The 25542-nt window shown below is 47.1% G+C and overlaps 1 protein-coding gene and 1 long non-coding RNA gene across 2 annotated transcripts in view; both read left to right on the top strand.

Annotated features, from left to right (window-relative positions):
• LOC132577940 (probetacellulin-like) overlaps nucleotides 1-25542 on the top strand; it is a 572782-nt gene that overhangs the window by 10837 nt on the left and 536403 nt on the right. The window lies entirely within an intron of this gene.
• On the top strand, nucleotides 16026-24678 carry LOC132578246 (uncharacterized). The gene is made up of 3 exons (XR_009555876.1): nucleotides 16026-16062; nucleotides 17576-17655; nucleotides 24297-24678. It is a non-coding gene; the product is annotated as an uncharacterized LOC132578246 (long non-coding RNA).

Raw genomic sequence — 25542 nt, 5'->3', positions numbered from 1 at the left:
TGCCCCTCAAAGGAAAATCCTAACAGCTCAAAATCATCGGGATAGACAGGCAAAAGACGAAACACAGACTTAATGTCACACCTCGCCAATTCTGCCCCCACACCACAACGCCTCACCACAGCAATAGCCTGGTCGAAGCTGGTATACCTAACAGAGCATAAATGCTCCAGGATCCCAGCATTCACTGACCTGCCCTTCGGAAAAGACAAATGGTGAATCAAACGAAATTCACCAGGCGTCTTTTTAGGCACCACACCCAAAGGTGAGACTCTAAGAGTACTCACTGGAGGATGTGAAAAAGGACCCAATATCCTTCCTTCCGCCAGCTCTTTGGCAATCTTATCCCTAACGACCTGTTCCAACCCATGAAATGACTTAAGGTTACCTGACATGAACGGAACTCGAGGCCCCTGAAAAGGGATCCTAAATCCAAACTTAAAACCTTCCAACAAATAAAAACCATCAACCCTCCTAGGATACCTAGCCAGCCACTGCTCAAGCGGTCCCACCCTTATCGGGCTGGGTCCCCTTCTTAGCTGGAAAGGTTCTACCACTCCCCCCAGGCTTCCTTGAATTCTTCCATCCCCGGGCTTTAGGGCAGTTGTCAAGGGCATGTGATCCACCACACACGGGGCACCCGTGCCTAAACTGGCACGCTTTTCTATTGCATACCCCAAGGGATCTGAACTCCCAGCATAGCAAGCGAGGTTGAACTGCCTGCCCTGCTGCGCCGCAGGGAGAGCCAGAGGAAGCGGGAGCCGATGTGGACACCCTACTCACCAAGTGACCGCTATCCGAGCGGTCACCCAGATTAGGTCTAGCCAGGGACATAACCTGCAGCCAAATCTGCTAATGAATCCTATCCCACTGCAGGGACGGATACAAGGTAGCCCTCATCCTAAACTCCTGGTCATATTGTAACCAGGCTGGACCACTAAAGGCTGTATAGCCTTTATAAATAATGTCCAGGTACTGAAACAAGGATGCGGCCCGCCACGGCTGTGCCCTGGCAATCACCCCAGCATAAATACAGAACCCAGGAAGCCAATTAGCCCAGGTCCTGTCCACCTTTCGCTTCTTTAACTTCTCTTTTTCTTTATCATCTAATTCTTCCTTATCCTTTTTCTCTAACTCTCGATAGAGAAGAGAAAATATGTCCACGTACTCGCCTTTTAAATTTTTTTCCCTGGTGGCGGGTAGCAAATGGTCCCCCAGAGGCAAAGCCATCTCCCCAAAAGGCAAGGCTGCGAAAGGCACCATCCCGTAAGGAGGTGCCCCAATAATGGGACCTGCCAAATTCACCTGCCCTGCACCTGGATAGGTACCATGAATGCCCTGCCCGCTTGGCCAAGACCAATTTTGCACCAAACCAGCTCCAGAAGGAACAGGCACCCCTGAGCTGACTCCTGCCACACCTTGCCCAGTCACCGAAGCAGGCCCCCAAGCCCCCCATGGCCAGACCTGCTCGGGCCCACCTAGCAGGCTATCACCACACCTACCTCCAAATCCAGCAGGAACCAATGGCAAACCGACGCCCGCCGTCCCAGCCGCTGCCAACGAACCCGCATCAGGACCACAGGGACCGACATCCCTGCCAGGCAAGAGTCCATCCCTGCCCTCAAGAAGAGACAGAGAATGTTAGCCTGCATCGCCTTCTTGAACTGCCTTGCACCTTCCTCCCCGCTTAAAGGAGGGATACCTGCCGCCTGCTCTAACACCCTCAACCTGCTTAAAATATTAGAATCTACCAGTACGTCGCCCTCCTCATCCGAAGAAGATGCCGGGGGTGGTTGCCTCTTAGCAGGTACTTTAGATGGCCTGGGCACAGACTTCTTTCCTTTAGGCTTGCCTGAGCCTTTGCCCCCTGCCATTTTGAATGGTTGCCACCCCCCTTCACTCAGAAAGGCACCTGAAATGGCTGCCCAACTTCCTTCTGCCCCCTCTTTCCCCTGACAGGGACCTAAAATGGCCACCCACCCAAGCAGCAGCTCAAGAGCAAAGCAGCCAAAAGCACTGCCTCCAATCCCAAGCACTTAGCGCCAGCCTAGCACAGCTGCAAGTAGCCCGGGAAAAAAGGGGACCCGTGGGGCCACCTTACCGCAAATCACCCCAAAATTGCTTCCCCTTAATACAAAACAGTAGAGGGGGGTGGTGTGACGGACTTCGCTCCCCCCATCCACCAGCGAAAGAGACAGCTAACCACCCCCAGTTCAAACTTTCCAGGCCACCCGACGCAGAAAAAACCCAAGGCCCCAGGAAAAAACTCAGCCGATTCTCTGCGCTGCAGGACGCCTGCTTTGCTTCATCCCGACGCCACTGAACCCTCGCCGCTCAACTGAGCACCTGCTCAGCCTCATCCCAACGCCAAAGAAGCCGCTTGGCCCCGTCCCAACGCAGAAAGTGCCCGACGCGACGGTAGGCCTCCTGATCTCCGAAGGACTGCCACGAGGTAACGTGCTCCACCCCCAACTTTGCATGCCCGAACGGGCGAAATCAGACTTCTCCCTCCCAGGGCAGCAAACGGAGCTAAGGCAGCCTAGCAGCTATGCTGCAGGCTGCAAACTCTAGATTGTGGATTACATAGGAAGCTGGGTTGGACAATAAGGAACCATGGTCATGTCAGGATAGATATTTGCTTAGGCATTGTCTATACTTGTGCATGCTTTCTGTGTCCCATCCCAAGGATGGCAAGTGGGACGGCCAAGTGGAGACACTCGCCTCCGTCCCTGGTGATGTGCAACGCCAGGTCCATAAATAATAAAACCTCAGTCCTGCAAAAATTTTTCATCAGGCAGGACATGGACCTGGCTTGCGTGACGGAGACCTGGGTGCGGGAGGGGGAGACAGTTGCTCTCTCCCAAGTAGCCCCGCCTGGGTTCTCCGTCCTTCACCAGGCCCGGACTAGCGGGCGGGGGGGAGGGGTGGCCTTTTTCATACGGGAGGATTGCTCCTTCAGGAGGCTTCCGCCGCCAGAGATCAAGGGCGTGGAGTGTGTGGGCCTGGAGTGGGACGTTGGGGAGAGTCTGGCAATCTGGCTGGTGTACCGTCCGCCTAACGCACCAGCCAGTGCCCTGCCGTCCTTGATGGAGGCTGTAACAGGCTGGGCATTGGAGCATCCTCGACTTATAGTCCTGGGTGACTTCAATGTCCATGCCGAGGACGCAGCTTCCACTCGTGCGACGGACCTAGTGCTTTCCATGGCAGCACTGGGACTTTCCCTATATGTAACAGCGCCCACACACCAGGCTGGGCACACACTAGACCTGATCTTTGCGGCGGGAGTAACAATGGGTCAGATATCTGCTGAGGCAGTGCCATGGTCTGACCACCAGGTCCTGAAGGCCCGTGTGGACATACCACCTCTGTCCCGTTTAGGCGGTGAGCAGATTTTGGCTCGCCCGCGTAGTCAGATGGACGCATTGCGGCTTCAGATGGCTATGCGGGACCCTTGGCCTACCGGCGACTCGTTGGATGGACTGGTGGAGACCTGGAACAACCGGCTCTCCGAGGCCATCGACGAAATCGCCCCCAGACGTCCTCTTCATCCTCGATCACGATCCGCCCCGTGGTATACCCCGGAGCTGCGATCGATGAAACGACGATTAAGACGACTAGAGAGACAATGGCGTCGCGCTCGTGACGAAGCTACGAGAACATCATATAGGTCATTTATGAGGGCCTATGAGATGGCTATTCGGACTGCAAAGAAGGAACACTTTGCATCCAGAATCGCATCTGCGACCTCGCGCCCAGCACAATTGTTTAGTATAATTCGGTCATTAACAGAATTGCCGCAGAGCAAACAAAATAGTAGAGAATTGGAAATAGGCTGTGAGGCTTTTGCGAGCTATTTCGCAGATAAGGTCTCGTCACTCCGACACGACCTACCCGCCATAATTAATACAGTAGATGAACTTGGGGCACCGAGCACGTCTTCTGGTTCAATTCTGGATTCCTTCAGTCCACTCAGTCTGGAGGAAGTCGACAGGACCCTTGCAGCTGTACGCCCTACGACCTGTAGGTTAGATCCGTGCCCGTCTTGGCTTATAAAGGCTAGCCAAACGTGGCTACGTGAACCACTACAGGACATCATCAATAGGTCCCTGATTGAAGGGATCTTTCCCACACCTCTTAAAGAGGCAGTGGTCCGTCCCCTCTTAAAAAACCATCAGCAGACCCGGCCACATTGGCGAACTATCGGCCGGTGTCAAACCTTCCCTTCCTGGGTAAGGTTATAGAGCGGGCGGTGGCGACTCAGCTGCAGGGATTCCTGGAGGACACTTCCGCACTGGATCCATTCCAGTCCGGCTTTCGGCCAGGTCACGGGACGGAGACAGTTCTGGTTGCCCTCATGGATGATCTTATGCGACATCTGGATCAGGGCGGCTCTGCAGTGCTGCTGTTATTAGATCTGTCAGCCGCTTTTGACACGGTTGACCACCAGCTACTGACTGACCGCCTTACCGATGTGGGGATACAGGGATCTGCCTTGCAGTGGCTGACTTCCTTTCTCCAAGATCGGGGACAAAGGGTGGTGATAGGGGAGGAAGCATCCCAGAGGCACTCCCTTAGTTGCGGGGTGCCGCAGGGAGCGGTCCTATCCCCGATGTTATTTAATATCTATATGCGCCCCCTTGCCCAGATTGTCAGGAGGTATGGACTGGGTTGCCATCAATATGCGGATGACACCCAGCTCTACCTAATGATGGGTGGCCAGTCTGACTGTACCCTGGAAAATCTAGACCTGGCATTACAAGCTGTGGCCTCCTGGCTCAGATTGAGTCGGCTGAAATTGAATCCGATGAAGACGGAGGTTCTCTACCTGGGTCGGGGCGGTCCGGGGAGAGAGATCCAGCTGCCAGCCCTTGACGGGGTGCCACTAATACCAGTCCCCAAGGTCAAGAGCTTAGGCGTGCTCCTTGAGTCCTCCCTTACAATGGAGGCTCAGGTGGCAGCCACTGTTAGATCTGCCTTTTTCCATCTTCGGCAAGCACGGCAGCTGGCCCCTTACCTGGACCGCAGCGACCTAGCGACGGTAATCCATGCTACGGTCACCTCAAGAATAGATCACTGTAATGCTCTCTACATGGGGCTACCCCTGACGCTAACCCGGAGACTACAACTAGTGCAGAACGCTGCGGCACGGCTGTTAATGGGGCTACCGCGACGGGAGCACATTCGGCCAGTGCTGAGAGAGCTGCACTGGTTGCCTGTTGTGTTCCGAGTTCGCTTCGAGGTGTTGGTATTAACCTTTAAAGCCCTTTATGGTCAGGGACCTGCCTATCTACGGGACCGCCTTTCCCCATATATCCCCCAGAGAGCACTGCGATCAGGGACAAAAAATCTGCTGTCTGCCCCTGGCCCAAAAGAAGCCAGGCTATGCGCAACAAGATCTAGGGCCTTCTCGGTGGCAGCACCAGAACTCTGGAACACCCTCCCAGAAGCTATAAGGGCCCTGCGGGATTTGTCGGCATTCCGCAGGGCCTGTAAGACCGAACTGTTTAGACAGGCTTTTCTGGTTGACTGAAAATGGGCTGCCACTGGACATCCTACAGAAGCTGATGGTCATAGTCAGAACCCAATACCGCCAGACTGGATTGAGATAGCGTAATAGTTTTAAACTGATAAATGTATTATGGTTTTATATGTTTTATGGAATTGATTGTTTTTATGATACTGTAAGCCGCCCTGAGTCCGCTTGCGGAGAGGGCGGGATATAAATGCAAAGTAATAAATAAATAAATAATGTGTGTTGTACTAGCAATGTTGCTTCCCTGTATTGGATTGTGAAAGCTCAGATTGTGTGTGAGAAACATACACAGATTAACGTTTAGAATAATTACAAGTGGGGACCCAGACGACTCTCAGGGAGGGAGAAATCTCACCCTTCCACACCCCGCTCACTTACCCAGCAGTCAGGCCCTTGCCTGATAATGTGACTGGCTGATACGGTGGAGGAAGGGTTGTTGGGGGTTAATCCTGGTCTTCCTCCTTTATGCCCACCAACCTGCTGCACCACTGCCTAAGCAGCCAACGAGAGACTGGGGCAGGAGTGGCTCCCACTCCTCCTCCTCTGCTTGGCTTCCAACACTATGAGAAACGAGGAGAGGGCAACCGTTCCTCCTATGCCTGCTCCTTTTTCCCCACTGACCTCCAATGCTCTTTCTTAGGTGGCCATGACCTCTGTCCTAGCACCCTTGACTTGGTGGTCAAGGGAGGGACCAACAGTGATAACAACAGTAGCTCCCCCATAGGCGAAGTCACAAGGATGGGGAATCCTGCTTGGCTAGATCCCTCCACCACTTTGCCGGCTTGCACACTTTCCCCCTGCTGCCCACGTTGGTGTCTGATAAGTCCACTTTCCTGAGAGTAGACAGCTTTGGATCCACTTAACTCTCTCATTCATTCTCAGATCCTTCCTGCTGCGGTTCCCATCTCATATGGCTTTGGAGCATGCATGTCTAAAGTTCCCCAGCATTCATGCACTTCCCCCTTTTCTGACCACTGGAAAGCTGGTTGGATCCAGATCACATAACAGACCCCAGTTGCGCAAACCTGTTTAGGATTGCTCTTACACTTTCCAGATTCTATATATGCCTTAGCCATGAAACAGCTATACCAATTCCCCACTAGGCTTGTTCCAGCATCGGAGTTCTTTCACCCCACCCACCCACATCTGATGCTTCCGTCTGATTTCACACAAGCTGCCCTGTGGCTGCGACTTGGCCTGCCTCTTTCCTGCAGTAAGCAGAAACTGGTTTTCAGAGGATCTTGCTTGCTGTGGGAAAGAGGAGGGCCAAGTCACTGCAGAAATTGGACGGAAGCGTCAGGGAGAAAAGAGAAAAGTTACAGCCTTGAAGGGGCTAACTGTTTAGGGCTGCAGTGTTACTCATGGAACCACCTTGAGGGGAAGTGACCCCAAGCTTAGCTGTTAGCCTTTCATGGCTGTCCTGTTTCTTCTCAAAATCATCCTCAGGGTATTGCTCAAGACCTGATGTCAGATGCAGAAGATAGCATTGTTACATTTTAATAGGACAATGTCAAACCATTCATTTTGATGCACTGACGTTCCCAGCATTTTGAACTTTCAGCTTATGACTTTGTATTATTGCCAGTCCCATTGCTACATTTGACAACATGGACCATGAATGGATCCATGAAAATATGAAGCTTCCTTCTACTGAATCAGACCCTTGGTCCATCAAAGTCAGTATTGTCTACTCAGACTGGCAGCGGCTCTCCAGGGTCTCAAGCTGAGGTTTTTCATGCCTATTTGCCTGAACCTTTTTTAGTTGGAGATGCCAGGGACATATCCATGAAGGAAATGCTAATACATATATTAAAAAACTCAGACCAATTTCCCACTAGCCCTATGCCACTTTCATGCTCCTCTTCTCTGCAGGGGTTCCATTGGATTTCACACTATCTGCCCCAGGGCTGCAACCAGGTTCGCCTTTTTCACACAGCAAACAGAAACTGGTTTTTAGAGGTTTCTGTTTGCCGCGTGAAACCGGGGCAGATAGTGTGAAATCCGATGAAACCCCTGCTGAGAAGAGGAGTGTGAGAGTGGAGTAAGGCTAGTGGGAAATGGGTCTCAGACTCCTTTGCAAACAGATTTCTGAAATCCTAATTCTGTTTTGTAATTCTTGGAATTTGGGATCTGAACTACTGTTATTGATATTCACCAACTTGCTGAAATTTGGATGCAAGGGTTACAATATACGACCCTAATAGTTATTAACAGGCAGACTTTGACTTGCATCGAAACATTCACCTCTCTCCCTTCCCTAATTGTTTATAGGTGTTCCCTTCTGTTTACTTCGTCTCCTGGTTCAGGTACATGAATTCTGTTTATTCTATCCAAACTGTCTCCAGCCTTGACTTGAGGCCAGATGAGTGGGAGTTTTCAAACATTCACCAAAGAGTTTACAGTGGCAAAATGTGCTTGGTGGTGGTGGTAGTCGAAAGTGCCATCAAGTCGTAGCTGACTTATGCCGACTCTGTAGGGTTGTGAAGGCAAAAGACTTTTGGAAATGGTTTGCTGTTGCCTGTGGTCCTGGACTTCCTTGGAGGTTTTACCTCCAGGGCAATCCAGAACACGACAATCATGGAAATCTCCTTTTAAAACTCATTGGAGAGAGCAGCACATTCCCAAAGGGGGAAGTCAAGAAGAAAAGGAATACCACTGTGTGAGGGGAAACACGTTTTCCCCAAGTAACCCCATGCTGTGGTTTGAATGCAGAAAAGAACAGACATGCTTTGTAGAGTTGCCAGGTCCCCACTGGCCACCTGCAGGGGATGGGTTTTGTTTTGTTTTTTGCCAGATCCAGGTTGGAAAATTCCTGCAGATTTGGGGATGGAACCTGAGGAGGACAGGGACCTCAGTGGGGTACGACCACAGAGTCCACCTCCAAAGCATCCATTTTCTTGATAGCAACTGATCTCTCTAGTCTGGAGATGAGCTGTAATTCCATGGGATCCCTAGATTCCACCTGAAGGCTGGCTCTGGAATGGAAATGTGTATGTGTTGATGCTCAGATTCCTCACAATCCCTGGATAAGAACTGTGGATTCCCCATGCAAAAACAGTGTATGAAAAAAAAATCCTAGAAAAGAATCCTAAAGTCATTAGTAAATAATTGTAGACAAGCAAAACAAATCATAATGTTTCCAAAGATTGAAGAAGCTCTGTTTCTTGCTTTCTCTCTCACTTTAGCCAACCTTTCAGGATCCTTTTGATGATCATGGCCGTGGTGCTGATCATGTTTGTGGTCCTGTTTTACATAAGGAAATGCCACTCATGCTGCGGGGGCCCCCGCCCTTTCTGAGTTCTTGCCAAGGGCACCTTTGCACTCTTTTATGATGGGAAAAGAATATCAGACGGGTTTAGATTGTGAAAATCTGGAACTAACAAAAAATCTTTAAATATATCTATATTAAGCTACAGATGGGAGTAAAGTATATACAGCATCAACACAAACAAAGAAAAACTTTGTAGCAATTTACATTAATAATCAAGGTTTGGAAGTTGTTGATGAATTAAAGGATCAAAACGAAAACCAACCAAAAATGCCAAATTCTCACCCCAAGCTTCTCCTTCTAACTCACTAATAGGATTGATTGCCGTTTCCTACTAAATGACAGCATAACTGATATCACAAGAGCTGTTGCCAAATTCTTGGCTGAAATTGTCAAAGATTATTCTAATCAGGTTTTATTGTGATACTTAATCTTATTTTAGTCTTCTATGCTTTGAACAGATATATTGGATTGTTGTTTGGTTGACAAGTCTCTGTATATCTGACTATATGAGCCTGGGGGTGGATTGCAACCGTGGTGATGATCCAAAATTACCATAATCCCATATCATTTAAGAAAAGATTAAAAGGGTGTGGGGCTAACGCACACCTTTGTTTAACTCCTTTATGGACTGAAATTTTTTTTGTTAGAACCAGCTAGCCTGCTAATCTACTTAAAAAGATACTTTTATAATGGTGCTTGGCTAGATGGAATCATGTCGAAGCTCAAACACATGAGAATTGCAATTGATCTATTTTCATCTGATGAATCTTAAAATGTTAGATTTATTAAACAGAGACTCTTAGACCTAGAATCTCATAAATTGTGTCCTGTCCAATCTTATACTTGCTCTCCTGACTCACTTGGACTTGATCAGATGGCCAGGAAAATGGCCAAATATTTATCTGAATTTGATAACTCGCAACATCAAAGAGCTTTTATGCTGGCTAGGACGAACATATTTCCTTCCAATGTTCTCTATGGGAGATTTCTTCAAGTCCATTATAGTGAGAGACATTGTCTATGTGGATAAAGCTCTCCTGATTCTATCCAGAATATTTTATTGAACTGCCAATTATATACTAATCTCTAGAAGGTTCTGTTTGATAGTCTTTCCTTACCATCTTATAGTCAAGAAAATAGAATTGATTGCCGTTTCCTACTAAATGACAACATAACTGATATCACAAGAGCTGTTGCCAAATTGTCAATTGGCTGAAATTGTCAAAAAGTATTCTAAGCAGGTTTTATTGTAATTCTTAATCATATTTTAGCCTTTTATGCTTTGAACAGGTATACTGAATTGTTGTTTGGTTGATAAATCTCTGTATATCTCTTTTGGTTATGCCAATAAAGGTGTACTAATGCTAATGAATTAAAGGTTCAAAACAGAAACCAACCAAAAATCTTCCCCAAAAAACCCAGATATTAAACTGTAGAAGATGGGAGTAAACTATATTTTGCATCAGCACAAACGAAGAAAAACCATGTAACAATTTACATTAATAATCAAGGTTTGGAAGTGATGATGAATTAAAGGATCAAAACAGAAACCAACAGAAAACCTTCAAAAAAAACCCCACCCTATATTGAAACTACAGAAAATGGGAGTAAACTATATTTTGCATTAGTACAAATGAAGAATAACCGTGTAGCAATTTATATTAGTAATCAAGGTTTGGAAGTCGTTGATGAATTAAAGAATTAAAACGGAAACTGATTTTGAAGAATAGATTATCAGAAGGCCAAGTATGAAGACTGGGGTCAACATATACCCCCAAATAATACTAAAAACACATCCTTTGAACATTTTTATCAAACAGACTTTCAAGAGGGTGAGATCTTAATCTTTGCAGATATGAATGGGATGTTAGATAGACCCTTAAAAAGACAGATCTAAAGGTATTGGGCGGAAACTACCAAAAATGTATTCAGATATATATATCTGAATTCATATATATATTAATCTTACAACTGGAAGTTGTGTGGAGAACATTCCACCTAGAAGAAAGAGATTTTACATGTTTTTCTGATAGGCACTAATCTACACAATAATAGATACATGTGACATATCTAAAATTTCAATGACAACAGTTGGAAGAGCAGAGATTTGCCCTAAAATTTTGCAGCTCACAGGCCAATAGAGTTAATCTGGAAGAATGGAAACAAGACAGAAAGAAGATGGAAACAAAATAAAACATTGTTAATGCAAAATGAAGCAATAAAAAATGTAAGAAAGACTTTATGGAATATTTCAGTGCCAACAATGCAAGGAAATTACTGTGACAACATTATGGGAGACCAGCAAAGCAACTGATAGGACAGCTGGTAAGTCCTGCATTGTACAAAATCTAACAAACTGCAGTTTGGACTTCGGTATTGATTGGAAACAGAAGCCAGGTGAAATATTGAGAAAGAATTATGATCTTTGTCTTCCATATTGCTTTGGGAGGGACGCAAAAAGATCCTTGTGGCTGACTCACTGTCCTTGTGGAAAAAGCTGCACCGCACACAAAAGAGAGGGGTCCTTGTGGATGGTATGTATGACGCACTTTTGTGTTCCTTGGACTGCAAGAAGATAAAATCAGTCAGTTCTAAGGGAAATAAACTCAGACTGTTCCCTGGAAGGTCAGATGCTGAAGCTCAAATACTTTGGCCACCAAATGAGAAGGGAGAACTCACTGGAGAAGATCCTGATGCTGGGAAAGGCAGAAGGCAAAAGAAGGGGATGGCAAGAGATGAGATGGCTGGACAGCGTTACTGATGTAACGAACATCAGACTTCGGAGGATGGTGGAAGACAGGAAGGCTGGCGTGACTTTGTCCATGGGGTCGCAAAGAGAGTATTGGGGGCCCCCGGGGTATTGGGGGTGGGACCAGAGCCGAGGCGGGAGGCGGGATCGGCGGAGCAGCGGAAGGTCTGTCCAGAGGGAGTTGTAGCGTCCTCCTTGACCCGGTACGCCTAAGGCTCGATTTAGCTGCTTGTTGAACTCCCCCGCCATTCGGCTAGTCATCACCTGCATCTCACCGCGCAGACATTTCACCACGTCCTCCACTTCTTTCCGGACCATCGCTCGGAATTCCCAGGCGATCTCATCCTCCTCCTCTTTTGGAGCCCGAGTGCTGGGGTCCCCTCCACCTGGGGCGTCCCCATCCTCCTTGTCTCGTGACGTGTTGGGAATTGGCAGGGGAATGACGCGGATGCTGTCGATCTCCTCCGGTTCTCCTGGTCCTGGTTTTCCTGGATTCCCCGGGTTGCCACCTCCTTCCTTTTGTCATCTTCACCTTCCGCATATGCCTGGTGAGGATGGCCTCTTGACAAGCCGGGGCCTCGTCCATGGTGGTTGTCGAGGTCCGCGGTTGCCACTGTCGGGGAGTGACCAGTAGTTGTTGGATGTGGAGAGGCGAACTCAGAGCTCTCCTCGCATCCACAACATGGCACGGAGGGGCCGATGTCGATGCCCCCTCTCTGGGCTCTGGGAATTCACTGCCTCCTGGAATCCTTTCGGCCATCAGGTTACAAGGTTGCCAGGATGGTTAAACTCCTTTAAAAAGGATTCTTCTCAAAATGTCAAGCATGCAGGTTCAATGACGAGTCGAAGTTAAAACAAAGACTAGTTTATTGATAGACCGATACTTTGGCCGGAGCCATTTCTTGAGAAGAATGAAATGGTTACATAGATACAATACTTTTAGGGACTACTTCAAAAGAATTCCAAGGGAGGGGGGATAGGATGGGAGCATTCACACATACAGTGTCAAAACTATTCACATTCCCAGGGCGTTATCTGAGCGTTGACCTTGTCCAGCGCAGATGGCTAGTACTACTTTTAGAAATTCCCTGAGAAGGCACTGATTATTTGTGTTTTAACAATTTATTGATATCATATGGTTATACAACTTAGTTATTTCTTAATTATCTCAATATTAATCCGTATGATATTTCAATCCCCCCTCCCTCCAATGTTGTATTTTAACAATTCATTAATAACCTACGGTTACGATGTTTAGTTATATCTTTTCTATCCCTAACCCATATGATATTTTCAATCCCCCCTCCCTCCGATATAAGACTTACCCCGAAGTTATATATTTAAATCCAAATATAAAGGTATCCCAAACCCATCAAAACACACTGTCTTTTTCTTCTCATTCATATTAAAAGATTGTCCAATGTCTTTTTACGTTCCATTCTAACTCTATATATTTTTTAAATTTCTTCCACTCCTTTTTAAACACTTCCAGATCATAGTCTCTCAAAGTTCTTGTTAATTTATCCATCTCGCTCCACGATAAAACTTTCACAATCCAGTCCCATTTCTCTGGTATTTTTTCTTGTTTCCACAGCTGCGCATACAATGTCCTAGCAGCTGAGAGCAGATACCAAATTAAAGTCCTATCTTCTTTTGGAAATTTTTCTATTTGTAATCCTAGCAGAAAGGTCTCTGCCACTTTCTTGAAGTCATAGCCCAAAATTTTAGAAATTTCTTGTTGTATCATCCGCCAAAAGTTTTTTGCTTTTTCACGGGTCCACCACATATGAAAGAAAGAACCTTCATGGTGCTTACATTTCCAACATCTGTCTGATATCTTTTTACTCATCTTTGCTAGTTTCTTTGGAGTCATATACCACCTATACATCATTTTAAAACAGTTCTCCTTGATATTCTGACATGTTGATATCTTCATCGAGTTCTTCCAAAGGTGCTCCCAAGTATCCATTTGGATTTCTCTGTTTATATTGATTGCCCATTTAACCATTTGAGATTTTACTACTTCCTCTTCTGTAGACCATTTCAATAATAGTTTATATACTTTTGATATTAATTTTTCATTGTCTCCAAACAAAACCATTTCCAATTCTGTTTGCTCACGTCTAATTCCATCAGATTTCATATCATTTTCCATCAGACTTTTTATCTGTTGCATTTGGAACCAGTCATATTTATTATTTAGCTCTTCTGCTGACTTTAATTCAACTTTCCCACCTTGAATCTTTAACAGTTGATTGTATGACATCACTCTTTCTTCCTCAGATTCAGCTGTTATTTTTATTCTGCTGGCACTATCCAAAGCAGCTTCCTCTCATCACCATATTTCTTATATTTTATCCAAGTATTTAATAAAGTGTTTCTGATATAGTGATGAGAAAAAAACCCATCCATCTTGTGTTTCCCATAATACAAATATGCGTGCCAGCCGAATTTATTCCCATGAGCTTCCAACCTTAAAGGTTTTTTATCCAACAGCATTATCCAATCCTTGATCCACGTCAAACAAACAGCATCATGATACAATCTTAAGTCCGGGAGCTGAAAGCCTCCTCTTTCTTTTGCATCTGTTAAAATTTTCATCTTAATTCTTGGTTTCTTCCCGGCCCATACAAAGTCAGAGAGCTTCTTTTGCCACTTATTGAATTGTTTGCTATCTTTCACAATTGGGATAGTTTGAAACAGATACATTATTCTTGGCAAAATATTCATCTTAACTGCAGCAATTCTGCCCAATAAAGACAAATTAAGTCTGTTCCATTTTATCAAATCTTTGTCCATCTTGCACCAAAGCTTTTCATAGTTATTTTTAAATAAATCTATGTTCTTCATAGTTATTTCTACGCCAAGATATTTTACTTTAGAAGTAACTTTACACCTCATCAGTGCCTGCAATTCATTCTGTCTATTTGGTTGCATATTTTTATATAAAAACATCGACTTCTCTGCATTTATATATAGTCCTGCAATCTCTCCATATTCTTTTATCTTGGTTAAGAGCAACAGTGTTACTTGAATCGGATTTTCTATAATAAACACAATGTCATCTGCAAAAGCTTTATATTTATAAGAGAATCCTTTAATTTTTAATCCTTCTATTTCTTTGTCGTTTTGCACTTGTTGTAATAAAATTTCAAGGCACTGATTATTTGGTTCCCTTCCGACTACATCAAACTAACAGCTATACATCAAGGCAATAAATAAGTAAGAATAACAGACGCTAAGGCCTGCGCTTCCTTTGACAGTTCCCAGACCCATCCTTTAATAGGACTCTAAACCCATCGATTATAGATCAGAATTAGACATGCTTGACACTGGTTCAGCATCCACTTAAATGAATGTAAACAATCACAGGCTTGAAGAAGACACAAAATATCTATCTCCCAAAGAATCTCCAAATACTATAGCAATATGTATGCAATATAGCAATACAGTGTTATTTCTCCCCCCAATCATTAACTAGTTGAACAAAAGTTTGAGTCCAGTAACACCTTTAAGACAAAGTTTTATTCTGTTTTAGCTCAATTAGCATTTCTAAGAAGCTGAGGTTGTAAAGTCATTAACACCACTAACTTCTTTGCAGCCCAGAGGGAAAATCACATATGGACTCTACCACCCCATTCACGTCTTTGAAGATAATAATCTCTCCTCCTTGAAAATTTAAATTGGAAGCTCCCAAGTCCTGTGTTGGTTGCCTGGAGGGGGCTCAAGCCCCAGAGCCCCCCATGTAGTTTACGTCTATGCTTTAAGGTGCTGCTGGACTCTTGCTCTCTTCTACTGTTCCTTCTCTGTTATACTTGACCTGTAATGCTGGTTGTCATAGTTAACTAAAAAAATCCCAAAGTAGACTGCAAGACTCCACACACCCACCCACACCCAAGTTGCTATTTTCTAAGGCTCAGCATAGGTGACAGTCTGAGGCCAGGTCTACCAATATCAATATATTGGATTGGGGAGGTAGACCTGTTCCCTAGAAGGCAGGTTACCAATATTGTGGAAAGGGGTGGATAGACCTGTTCTCCAAAGGATAGGTGATAGTGACTTGATTCTGTTTTCTCTTAAAATGTTTAAATTATTCTTAAACTATAGTTTAAATATAATTTAAAAGAATTCTGAATTTTTTCAAGGTTATGGAAGTAATCTAAAAAAACTAATTTATATGATAGTCAAATGTAGACTCGCTCACAACTTTAATGCTACTAGCTTTTTTCGCTCATGAGACAGAATTTCTGCTTACAACACTGGGGAGCTTAGAGGGAACATTGGTCACAAGCCAAGTAGCCTGTCAAACAGTTTTCTGTTCCTAACTGTTCCTATACTTATTGTGAAGAACCAACAGCTCATGAGAGACACCATGAATGCTTTGGACCAGCTAGACAAGTGAGCAATTTTCTTTATTATATTTGGCGTTTTCCTGACAGATGGCCTTTACGTTGGCAGAGCACCTGAAATCCCAGGTTCGCTTTCTGGCATCTCCAGTAACGAAAGGATTGGGTAAGTGATGTGAAATACTCTTTCCGTTCCTGTGACCCTGGGGAACTGCTGCCAGTCAGAGGGGACAGTGCTGCTGACCTTGATACACCAAGAGCTGGACCTAGCATATAAACAGTTTCATGTGTTTATGTGAACTGAGCTGATAATCTCCCTAGCTTTATTGCATTCAGGGACAAAAGTGGCATGGCATAGTTTGATCAGATCTCGGAAGCTCAGCAGGGTCAGTACTTGGATGGGAGAGCATCAAGGACAACTCTGCAGACACCCAGCCTGGATTGCTCATTCTACCTTTTTCATGACTTTTGCGACTGCTTTGCATTTACTTGGCACTCACTTCCTGCATCCCCTCCCCTGTATATCTCTGGCCAGTTTCTACATACCCTCCATGCATCTGATGAAGAGAGTTGTGTTTCTCGAAAGCTTACGCTACCTTACAATTTGTTAGTCTTAAAGGTGCTACTGGACTGTGTACTATTCTTCAGAGGAAGGCCATGGCACCACCTCTGCTTCTCCCTTGCCTCGAACACTCCTTGCTAGTGTCATAAGTTGGCTTCAACTTGATGGCACAAATGTACTTCTGTTACTCATTACATTATGTGCTTGGCATGAGCACGCCAGCCTCCCCTTGATTATATCCCTGTCCCTACTTCCCTTTGTTGTTTCCCTTATGACAAATTTTAGATTTAGACTCATTAAGTCAGCGATCTATCATCTTGTCCTCCATAATGGACACTGATAATTTCATATAAAATAATAATGCCAGCACATTATTTTGATCTGTGCTGGTCAGTAAATGGCAGTCCTTTAATCTTTGTAGGAAAGCTCTCTAATTACCTATTCAAATGTTTTCTTGGATGGTGTACAAAACAAGAGCCTTGATGCGGCTTGCAGCATAGATCGCTGGTAGCATATGTTTTTGAGAAGCAGATTCTACTTCATGAGATGCAGGAAATGAAATGAGATGTGAGCTCTAATCCATGAAATAATGTAAATGTAGCTGATGGTGTTATTTAATGGATACTCATTAGAGCCAGTGATTGGGCTGAAATCCGTGACATATACAGCTAAGTCAGTAACCTTGGGCAAGTTACTAGCTCAGAGGGGAATTGCGATGATAACCCCCTTTTAAAGAGTACAAATGTGGTTCTCGGTGCTCATCATTGGTTGGGTCACTTCTTTTTCTCCTTTTTTTAACCATCAACACTCATTGTGTCTTCCTCAGTGAAAAATGCAGTGCATTGTGTGTGTTTTAAAGAGCACAGAAGCATTAAAGCTTAGTGCTGGCAGTGTAGGACAATGTGAGACCAACACAAGGAAGCTGCTTCCCTGGATTGTTCATTCTGCACACACACACACACGTTAGTGTGACTTGTGAAATGCTCCTGTCTGTAAATCTGAGAATATCTTCATAGATAGATATCTAACAAGGGGCCATACATTGATGTGGTTATAGCCTTCCCTCATGTATTTTTCTAATGTCCTGTATTTTTCGCTCCCTCTACTCCTTTGCCAGATGCATCTGAAGCCTTCCAAGTCACCGTGTTTCACTGCAGGCACATGTTCCACAAAGAGTGCATTCCTGAACCTAACACAGTAAGGGCCCAAATTAATCTCTCCACATTCCTGAAATTACCTTCGTCAAAGACAAAAGTGCAAATCCAGGTGTCATTTTGGGGGTTTTTTGCCATCCACTGAGAAGGAGATCTGTTTACTGAGGATTATAAAGTAATTATAGTAATTGTTCTTAACGGGATCTCAGGAGGTGCTTAGAGCAAGTGCCATAAACACATCCGAAATAACCCCCTTACCTTTCAACTCCACAAGTTTGAAAAGCGGTTGTCATTATCCAGAAATCCTGTGGTTTGCATTGAACTGAAGCAAAAAGGTAAACTCAAAGAGAAGCATGGAACCTGACCTGCATGAAAAGTAAGCATTGCAGCCTCTGAAAGGGCAACATTATTGTTAGTTTTTGCTGCCTGCTGTCTTGACTGGTGTGGTCTCAATGAGACACCCTCATACGTAGGTTGAGAATTTTATAATCTGTGATGGACTCAGCTATAATCTGTGATAGACCTAGCTGAAGGAAGCAGTTTGCACCCCCATTCAGAATAAAGAGGCAGACAAGAATATTGGGGAAAACGGGCCACTTTATTAACTAACAAAACATGGAAAGGTAAACATTACTTGGACAAGCCCTGGGGTCGCTCCTGAGCCCGTGAAGTCCAACAACGGGTGAGCCACCCTGCCCCCAGCCCTAGCCAACTACTGTGGCTAGAACCGGGCCGACCGACCACACATGCCCTCCCCTTAACCCCGCCCCGATCACCAGAAGGAGGCGACCAAGGGGATGCATGAAATCCGATCAGTATTCCATGACATTGAGCCGTGAAGCCCATCTGCCTTTCCTACGGATGGTGTGCACCAAAGGTGCATAGGCCTGGGTGCTCACTGGCAAGGTCTAAACCTTTTGCTCATTCCGCCAAGTGACCAATTACCTACATCCTAAAACCACACCACTACTAGCAGTACAAGGTAGGTGAAAAACACCCCCACCAACGGCCAATCAGGTGAAAGCAAAAAAATTCCTACCTGGCCCCTAATAAGGTGGCCGGTAAAAACCTGTACTACCGCAGGGTGGGTGGGCCAAAAGCTCCACGAGACTGCGCCCACGAGCAGTGGGCCAAAAACTCCACGAGCCCATCTGCCTTTTCTACGTATGGTCTGCACCAAAGGTGCATAGGCCTGGGTGCTCACCGGCAAGGTCTAAATCCCTTACTCATTCCGCCACCGCCAATGCCAAGCCTCTGCTTAGGCATTCGCGACCCCTGAGAGGCCCAGAGCCTCCTGAAGATCTTGCCGCAAATCATTCAGGAAGGCCCAATTCCCCACATCGGACAGATGAACCCCATCTGGCCGATAAAAATCTAACATATCCACCCTGATTCCAGGGTGGGGAAGGAAAGTACCCAGACCACCTTCCAAGGCCAACCGCTGGGCCCTATTAGCTTTTCTTCTGGCCCGCTCGATCCCAGCCGGATCCCAAGCGGCATGCCAGACTCTCCGAGGCAGAATGTCAGACCAAATGATCTGAACCCCGGGCCACCACTGCACGATGGCCCACAGATCCGAAATCGCCTGCAAAGACAAAGCCTTCCCCTTCACCAGGCCCAGGTCATTCCCACCAAGGTGGATGAACAATATATGAGGCGGGGGACAGGCTCTTCCACAAAATAGCAACGGCATCAGCCCATCCCATCTGAGCCCCCATTGCCCAAGCCACTCCACCATAGCCCACTCGCTCAGCCTCAACTGAGAGCCGACCAACAATCTTCTGGCAAAGTGGGCGGCCCAAAAAATCATGCTGTGCCCGCATATGATGATCCGCAGCCTCCCATGACGAGCCACAGCACCTGGATTAAAAAACACAGTCAAATAACTGAACATCAACAACAACAAGTCCCTAGGGACACAACAATGGACGCACGTAGGTCCTGTAAGACGCCGATCTCCATCTTCCGATACGTTGGATAGCCGGTCCCAGATATCCCATAAACGGTGGCAGTCGGTGCAGCCCCAATCCGGAAGGAATGGGTCCCAAACTTAAACCCATCCAATCCCAGTTTACCCAGTGCTCGTGCGGTCACTGTCCAGAATTGGTACTTCGTAAGGGGGGCCCCCCAACATGGCAGAAAAACAGCCCCAGAGCGTTCCCGCGAACTTTCACAAATACTTGCAAGGCCTGTACTGGACACAGACCCGGCTCTTGACAGGCCCTGCTTAATTGTAGTGCCCTTCTGCCACTGGTCCGTTTTGGATCGGCGTACTCGCAGCAAGCGTGCTAGTCCTTAAATGTGACGTCACCCCTCTGTAAAGCCCTGTCAGACTGGTCTCTGCCTGACGACTGCACTAACTCGCCCACCCGTAGGGCGCCAAAAAATACTGTGAGTGCCGCTGCATGAAACAGAACGGCCTCATACTCAGAACTACAAACATCGGGCCAAATCCTGCCCCGACCTCTGAGTATAGAAGGCGAGATAGGCTGCCTGACATCCGCCCTCGCCCCACGCTTTCTGGACCAACCCTTCATCATCTTTTTTATCCTGAAGTTCTCCCCGGTGGCTGGATAACCTTGCGCCTTGCTGATGAATGCCAAAGCAGCCAACTGCCCTCGAAGAGATTTAACTGCCATCCCCTTAGTCTTTTGCTGAACGCAAAATTGCATCAAATGTGCGACCCGGATGGGCCCAATATCACCCAGCCCCGCAGAATTCCTAAATACCTTGAACTGGGAAGCGGCACGATCATAAGCCCTCCAGGTACTCGGGGCCAAAGCTAAGAGAATAGCCCTACTGGCTTCTGCCTGCCAAGCTGCCACAGGTCGGGAGGCATCCGGAACAGGTGAGGATCAGCCTCCAGGGCCAACTGACGAAAGCACTCCATCTGTCGGCAAGACAGGGCGTCCGCCACCCCACAATTAACCCCGGGCACATGTTTAGCTACGAACAACATATTTAAACGGAGGCAACGCAAGATAAAAACCCTAACCAGTTCCATGACTGGTTTAGACTTGGAAGACAAAGAATTAATCACGTGTACAACTGACAAGTTGTCACACCAAAAATGTACGACCTGGTTGGCTAATTGCTCTCCCCATATACAGACTGCCACCAGGATCAGAAAAAATTCCAAAACCGTCAAATTTTTACAAATTCCACTGACGAGCCAGTCCTGTGGCCATTGCTCCGTGCACCACTGTCTCCTAAATAAGATGCCGAAACCGGAAGACCCAGCGGCGTCCGAGGAAATTTGAAGGTCAGCTTCGACCTTAATCTCCTCTTGCCAAAAAGAAACCCCATTAAATGCCTCCAAGAAGTTTTCCCACACTTCCTGATTGCTGCACATACTTTGTTATGCGTGCTCTGTGGTGGAGTAGGCGCAGGGTCCCCATGGCATCACAAAGGTGCCGAAGAAAAGCCCTGCCTGGGGCGACTACTCTACAGGCAAAGTTGAGATGCCCCACGAGTTGTTGCAACTCCAGAAGTGAAACCTTCCGTTTCGCCTTTAAGGCTGCTAGCCTAGCCCTAAGCTGCTGAACCTTCTCATCTGGCAGCCGAGAAGCTTGCCAGACAGTGTCCAGCTCGATACCTAAAAATGTAATTCGAGTCGCTGGGCCCTCTGTCTTCTCATGGGACAAAGGAATCCCCAGCTCGCCCGTCAGCTCGATAAACAGATCCAGCAGCGTAGCACAATACCCAGAACCTGCCGCGCCCACGAACAAGGAGTCATGAACAATCTCGTCGCGGCCCGACCTGTGCTTTAGCAGCCATTCCAAAACTGAGCTAAATTGCTCGAAGGCCACACAGGAAACCAAGCATCCCATCGGTAATGCGCAATCCAAATAAAAATTCTCCTCGAACTGGAAACCTAAAAGCTCAAAATCCGCGGGGTGCACTGGTAACAGCCGAAATGCAGACTTGATGTTGCATTTCGCCATTTCTGCACCTGACCCACACCCCCCAAATCACCTTGACCGCCTGGTTGAACGACGTATATCGGACCGAACAAAGGTGATCCAAAATTCCGTCATTCAGCGAACCCCCACTGGGAGACGACAAATGGTGGATCAATCTGTATTCCCCCACTGCCTTTTTTGGAACCACTCCCAATGGGGAGACCCTCAAACAGGAGGGGCCTTAAAAGGACCTATAACTCGCCCCTCTGCACATTCCCTTGCTATTTTATCCCTAACCACGTGCTCCAAACCAACAATACAACACAGGTTGGATGCCGAAGAGGGAGCCCTAGGCCCCATAAATGGGATCCGAAAACTAGATTTAAATCCTTCCAACAAATAAGTGCTGTCCGCGACCCTGGGGTAATTCGCAAGGAATCGCTCAAGAACCCTCAGCCGAATGGGGCTGGGCCCCTTTACCAGCAAATTGCAAATTGCCCCCACTCCCGGGGCGCTTAGGCCTCCCCCTTTTTGCTTGGCTTTGCTGCATGCTGAAAACGCATGGGGGCCACCGCACAATGGGCATTCGTGTCTAAATTTGCATATTTTTCAGGAACAAGCTCCCTGCGACGTGTATTCCCAACATAACATCCGGGGTTGAACCGGCTGACCCGCCGTAAAGCGGACTGTTGAGGTACCTGCTTGCTTGTGCACTAAATGCCCGATATCCGCCCTGTCTCCCAAATTGGGCTTAGCTGGGGCCATCAGCTGCAACCACAGCTGCTGGTTAATTTGGTCCCAAGGCAACATTGGGTTAATCGCTGCCCTCATTCGAAAAGTCTCATACTGTAGCCATGCCGTACCCGAAAAGTCAGTATAGCCCCTATATATGATGTCGCAATACTGAAATAAAGGCGCTGCCCTACTTGGCTGCGCCCTAGCGATTACTCCTGCATAGATGAGAAAGCCCGGCATGCCCCGACCCCCCCCCCCCCCGGGCCCCTGTGATACACTTGGGCCCCATACTCCCCGAGACCAAGCAACTTGCTGATGAGACGGTGCCGTCTTACCTTCTCCCATTGCCGGAGTCACAGCAACTGCCAAAGGCTGTACCGCCTGCTGTCAGTCATCGACGTCTTCCTGCTCCCCGACTTCATCATTCGGCACCACCTCCTTGGCCATGTTGTCCTCCTGGGTGCAGTCGGGCAATGACCTAGAGCCCATACCTTCCTATAAAGCAGAAAGTCTGGACAACAATTCTCTTCCAAACGCAAGGGTCCCCGACCGCCCCGTGGCGCTGTGCCGCCCCGGCCAAACTGCCTGTGACCCAAACGCCCCCTGGTCCCTTTCCATTGCGCAAACCCTGTCCAAAATGGCCTGTCTCATCACTATGCTGTCCAACTGCTCCTCACCAGGGAGATCCGGATTTGTGGGCCATTTAGCCCTCTTGGCTGGCTGCTTGCCCTTTGAAGGGCCCTGCCCTTTCTTGGGACCCATTGCTTTGGCCCCACAATCCCTTACTGACAATGAGGAGAATGAAAACGGGGGGTGAAAGGGGGGTTAAGCTCCAAGAATTAATACCCCAACTTCCTTGGTAGACACCCCTCTAACCACACACTAAAGCCACTCCTAAAACAACGACAAATGAGCCCAAGTGAGCCCTGAGGCGACAAAATCAGCCCACCGTGCCTGCTGCTCTCAGCAGGGCAAAAAACTGGTAGGGACGGGGGGGGTGGGCTGGGGTGCCAGAGCGGGGGGGGGGAGCCTGTTACTACCAGACTCCCGAATACACTCCCTGACCACGCCCAAGGACCCCACAGCTGCCTCCCGGGCCCTCCGCCATCACACAAACACTCCCTTGGGAGTGAAAACCGTCTTCCCAGGCCCCTATCGGTCTCAAGCTGGCTGCCGCTCCTCTTGATGCTTCTCCACCGCCGCTGCCGATCGACCAGAGGCCTGAAAGGCCCCGCGCAGCCTCACGCATGGCTCACGGCCCCCGCTAGGGCTAGAAGACACAGGCGGTCGCGTCCCAACACAGGCAAGCTTCCCTGAGCCCCGACGCTACCGCCCACGCAATCACAGGCAACCAGGCGTGCCTGCAACCGCGCCAAAAAGCTCCACGAGACTGTGTGGAGAGCGGTAGGGGTGAGGCTATTTATAGCCTCACCCCCGCCCAACACAAAACGACCCGGATGCCCGGGAAACGGCCTCTGCATCCTTCGAGGATACAAACGCCGGCCCCGCGGCATGCAGCTGCTTTGCGGCGCGGCCAGGGCGGGGCCGAATTCTGGTAGTGGAACAGGGCTGAGCCACAACCAATGCTCCCTCTAAGTTGTGGAATCTTGTGATCAAAAATTCTACTTTGTGAGCTACTGGCATTAATTTTTTACATTGGTTACCATTTCTTCCCCCGCCCCCCCCCCCCCAAAAAAAAACAACCCAATTCTGGGCACTGCTAAGGTAACTCCTTGGATCTCTGGCATAGTACATACCAGCATGTTCATGTACAAGTATCTCCGCCCCTCAGTGACCAGCAATGAGAGCACACTGCTGTTCTTCTGGTCGAAGTTTCTTCCTTGACCCTCAATTTCTACTTAACAACATGGCTGTAACTTTTGTTAATAACATTCTGCTGTAATCCAATTATTATTTGCTGGGCAAGACTTTTTTTCTCATCTCCAGCTTTTAAAAATTCATGATTCCCCAGTTCTGTTTGGCGCATGTCGGCTGCCAACTTCGTAACAGACTTCACAGAACTCATTCTGTTCTGCTTAATTTCCAGATCTCTTCAGTGAAGTTCTGTAACATCTGCAGCGCTAAGCACCGAGGTCCGGGCAGCGCCATCCAGGAGATGAAGAAATGAGAGCCCCTGGCATACCATCAATCTCTCTTCCTCTGTGTGTGTGTGTTTGTCTGTCTGTCTTAACTTGGCATAGAGGAGTAATGCTTCATTGTTAATGCCTGTATCCGTTTAATTCTGGCTGGGGACATGGAGAATCTTTAAATCATCCAGAACATCGATATTTCTTCTATGGATCCCTAGCAATAAAAAGGCAGAAGAGAAATCAATGTATCATCAGATGATGTATCACTGCTGCATAGTTCAGAATTGCTCGCCTGTATGTTTGTCTTAATAATGAAAACAATTAAACCTAATGGTATAATATCTTTGGTATGTTCTGTTTACAAGAGAATGTCCGGTTTGAGAATTCCCATTGGAGAATGCTGTTTGGTCTTTATGCATTCAGGATCCTCTGGATTCTCACTGGCTATATCTTAATTGATCCGCTGCATTCTGAAGGTAGCCCTGTGACGTAGATTAGGTTAACAAGAGATGACTGGTCCAAGATCATCCACCAGGCTTCACAGCAGAGTGGAATTTGAACCTGGGTCTCTTGGATCGTAGTCTAATGCTCTAACCACTACACATCATTGGCTCCCATCCAATCCATAGAACCTTCATTCGGTGAGTTTGGGATTCCACGCATGTCCACCAATGTTAACAGTCTCTGTGGTTAGTCAGAGTGCAACACCATGGTTTTACCCTTCTGTTACAAACTTTCCTTTGATTCTACCCATGCTTAACATGAACACTGATGCACATGTTAAGATGTGCCACAATTGGCTCTGGAAAAGCAACAGAAAGATGAAAATTCGTACTATTTATTTAAAAGATTTCTGTTCTGCTTTTCTCCTAAAGCAGCTCACAACAACATGAAAAAACCAAAGAAAAGTCACCTAACAACAGAGAAACAGAGGAAGAAAAAAGGGACTAACCACCTTCAAATGCTCTCCTAAACAACTTGGTCTTCCACAGTTTCCAGATAGGCATGAGAACAAAAGTTTTCTTGATATTCTCAAAAGAAAACCGTTCCAATGAATGGGGGGGGGGGTGGTCAGTGCCATTAAGTGGCACAAGAGATCAATGGCTGTGACATATACATTTAACTGCAAGGGGGGGGGTGTATGCAAACAAACCATGGTTAGAAGATAAGCGGCATTATGTTTGCACAGGACAGGGTAAGCCT

The sequence above is a fragment of the Heteronotia binoei genome, chromosome 10 (genome assembly GCF_032191835.1).
Source record: "Heteronotia binoei isolate CCM8104 ecotype False Entrance Well chromosome 10, APGP_CSIRO_Hbin_v1, whole genome shotgun sequence".
Classification (NCBI taxonomy): Eukaryota; Metazoa; Chordata; class Lepidosauria; order Squamata; family Gekkonidae; genus Heteronotia; species Heteronotia binoei.
Note: the sequence above shows the minus strand (reverse complement) of the source record. Positions and strands in the feature narration are given on the sequence as shown.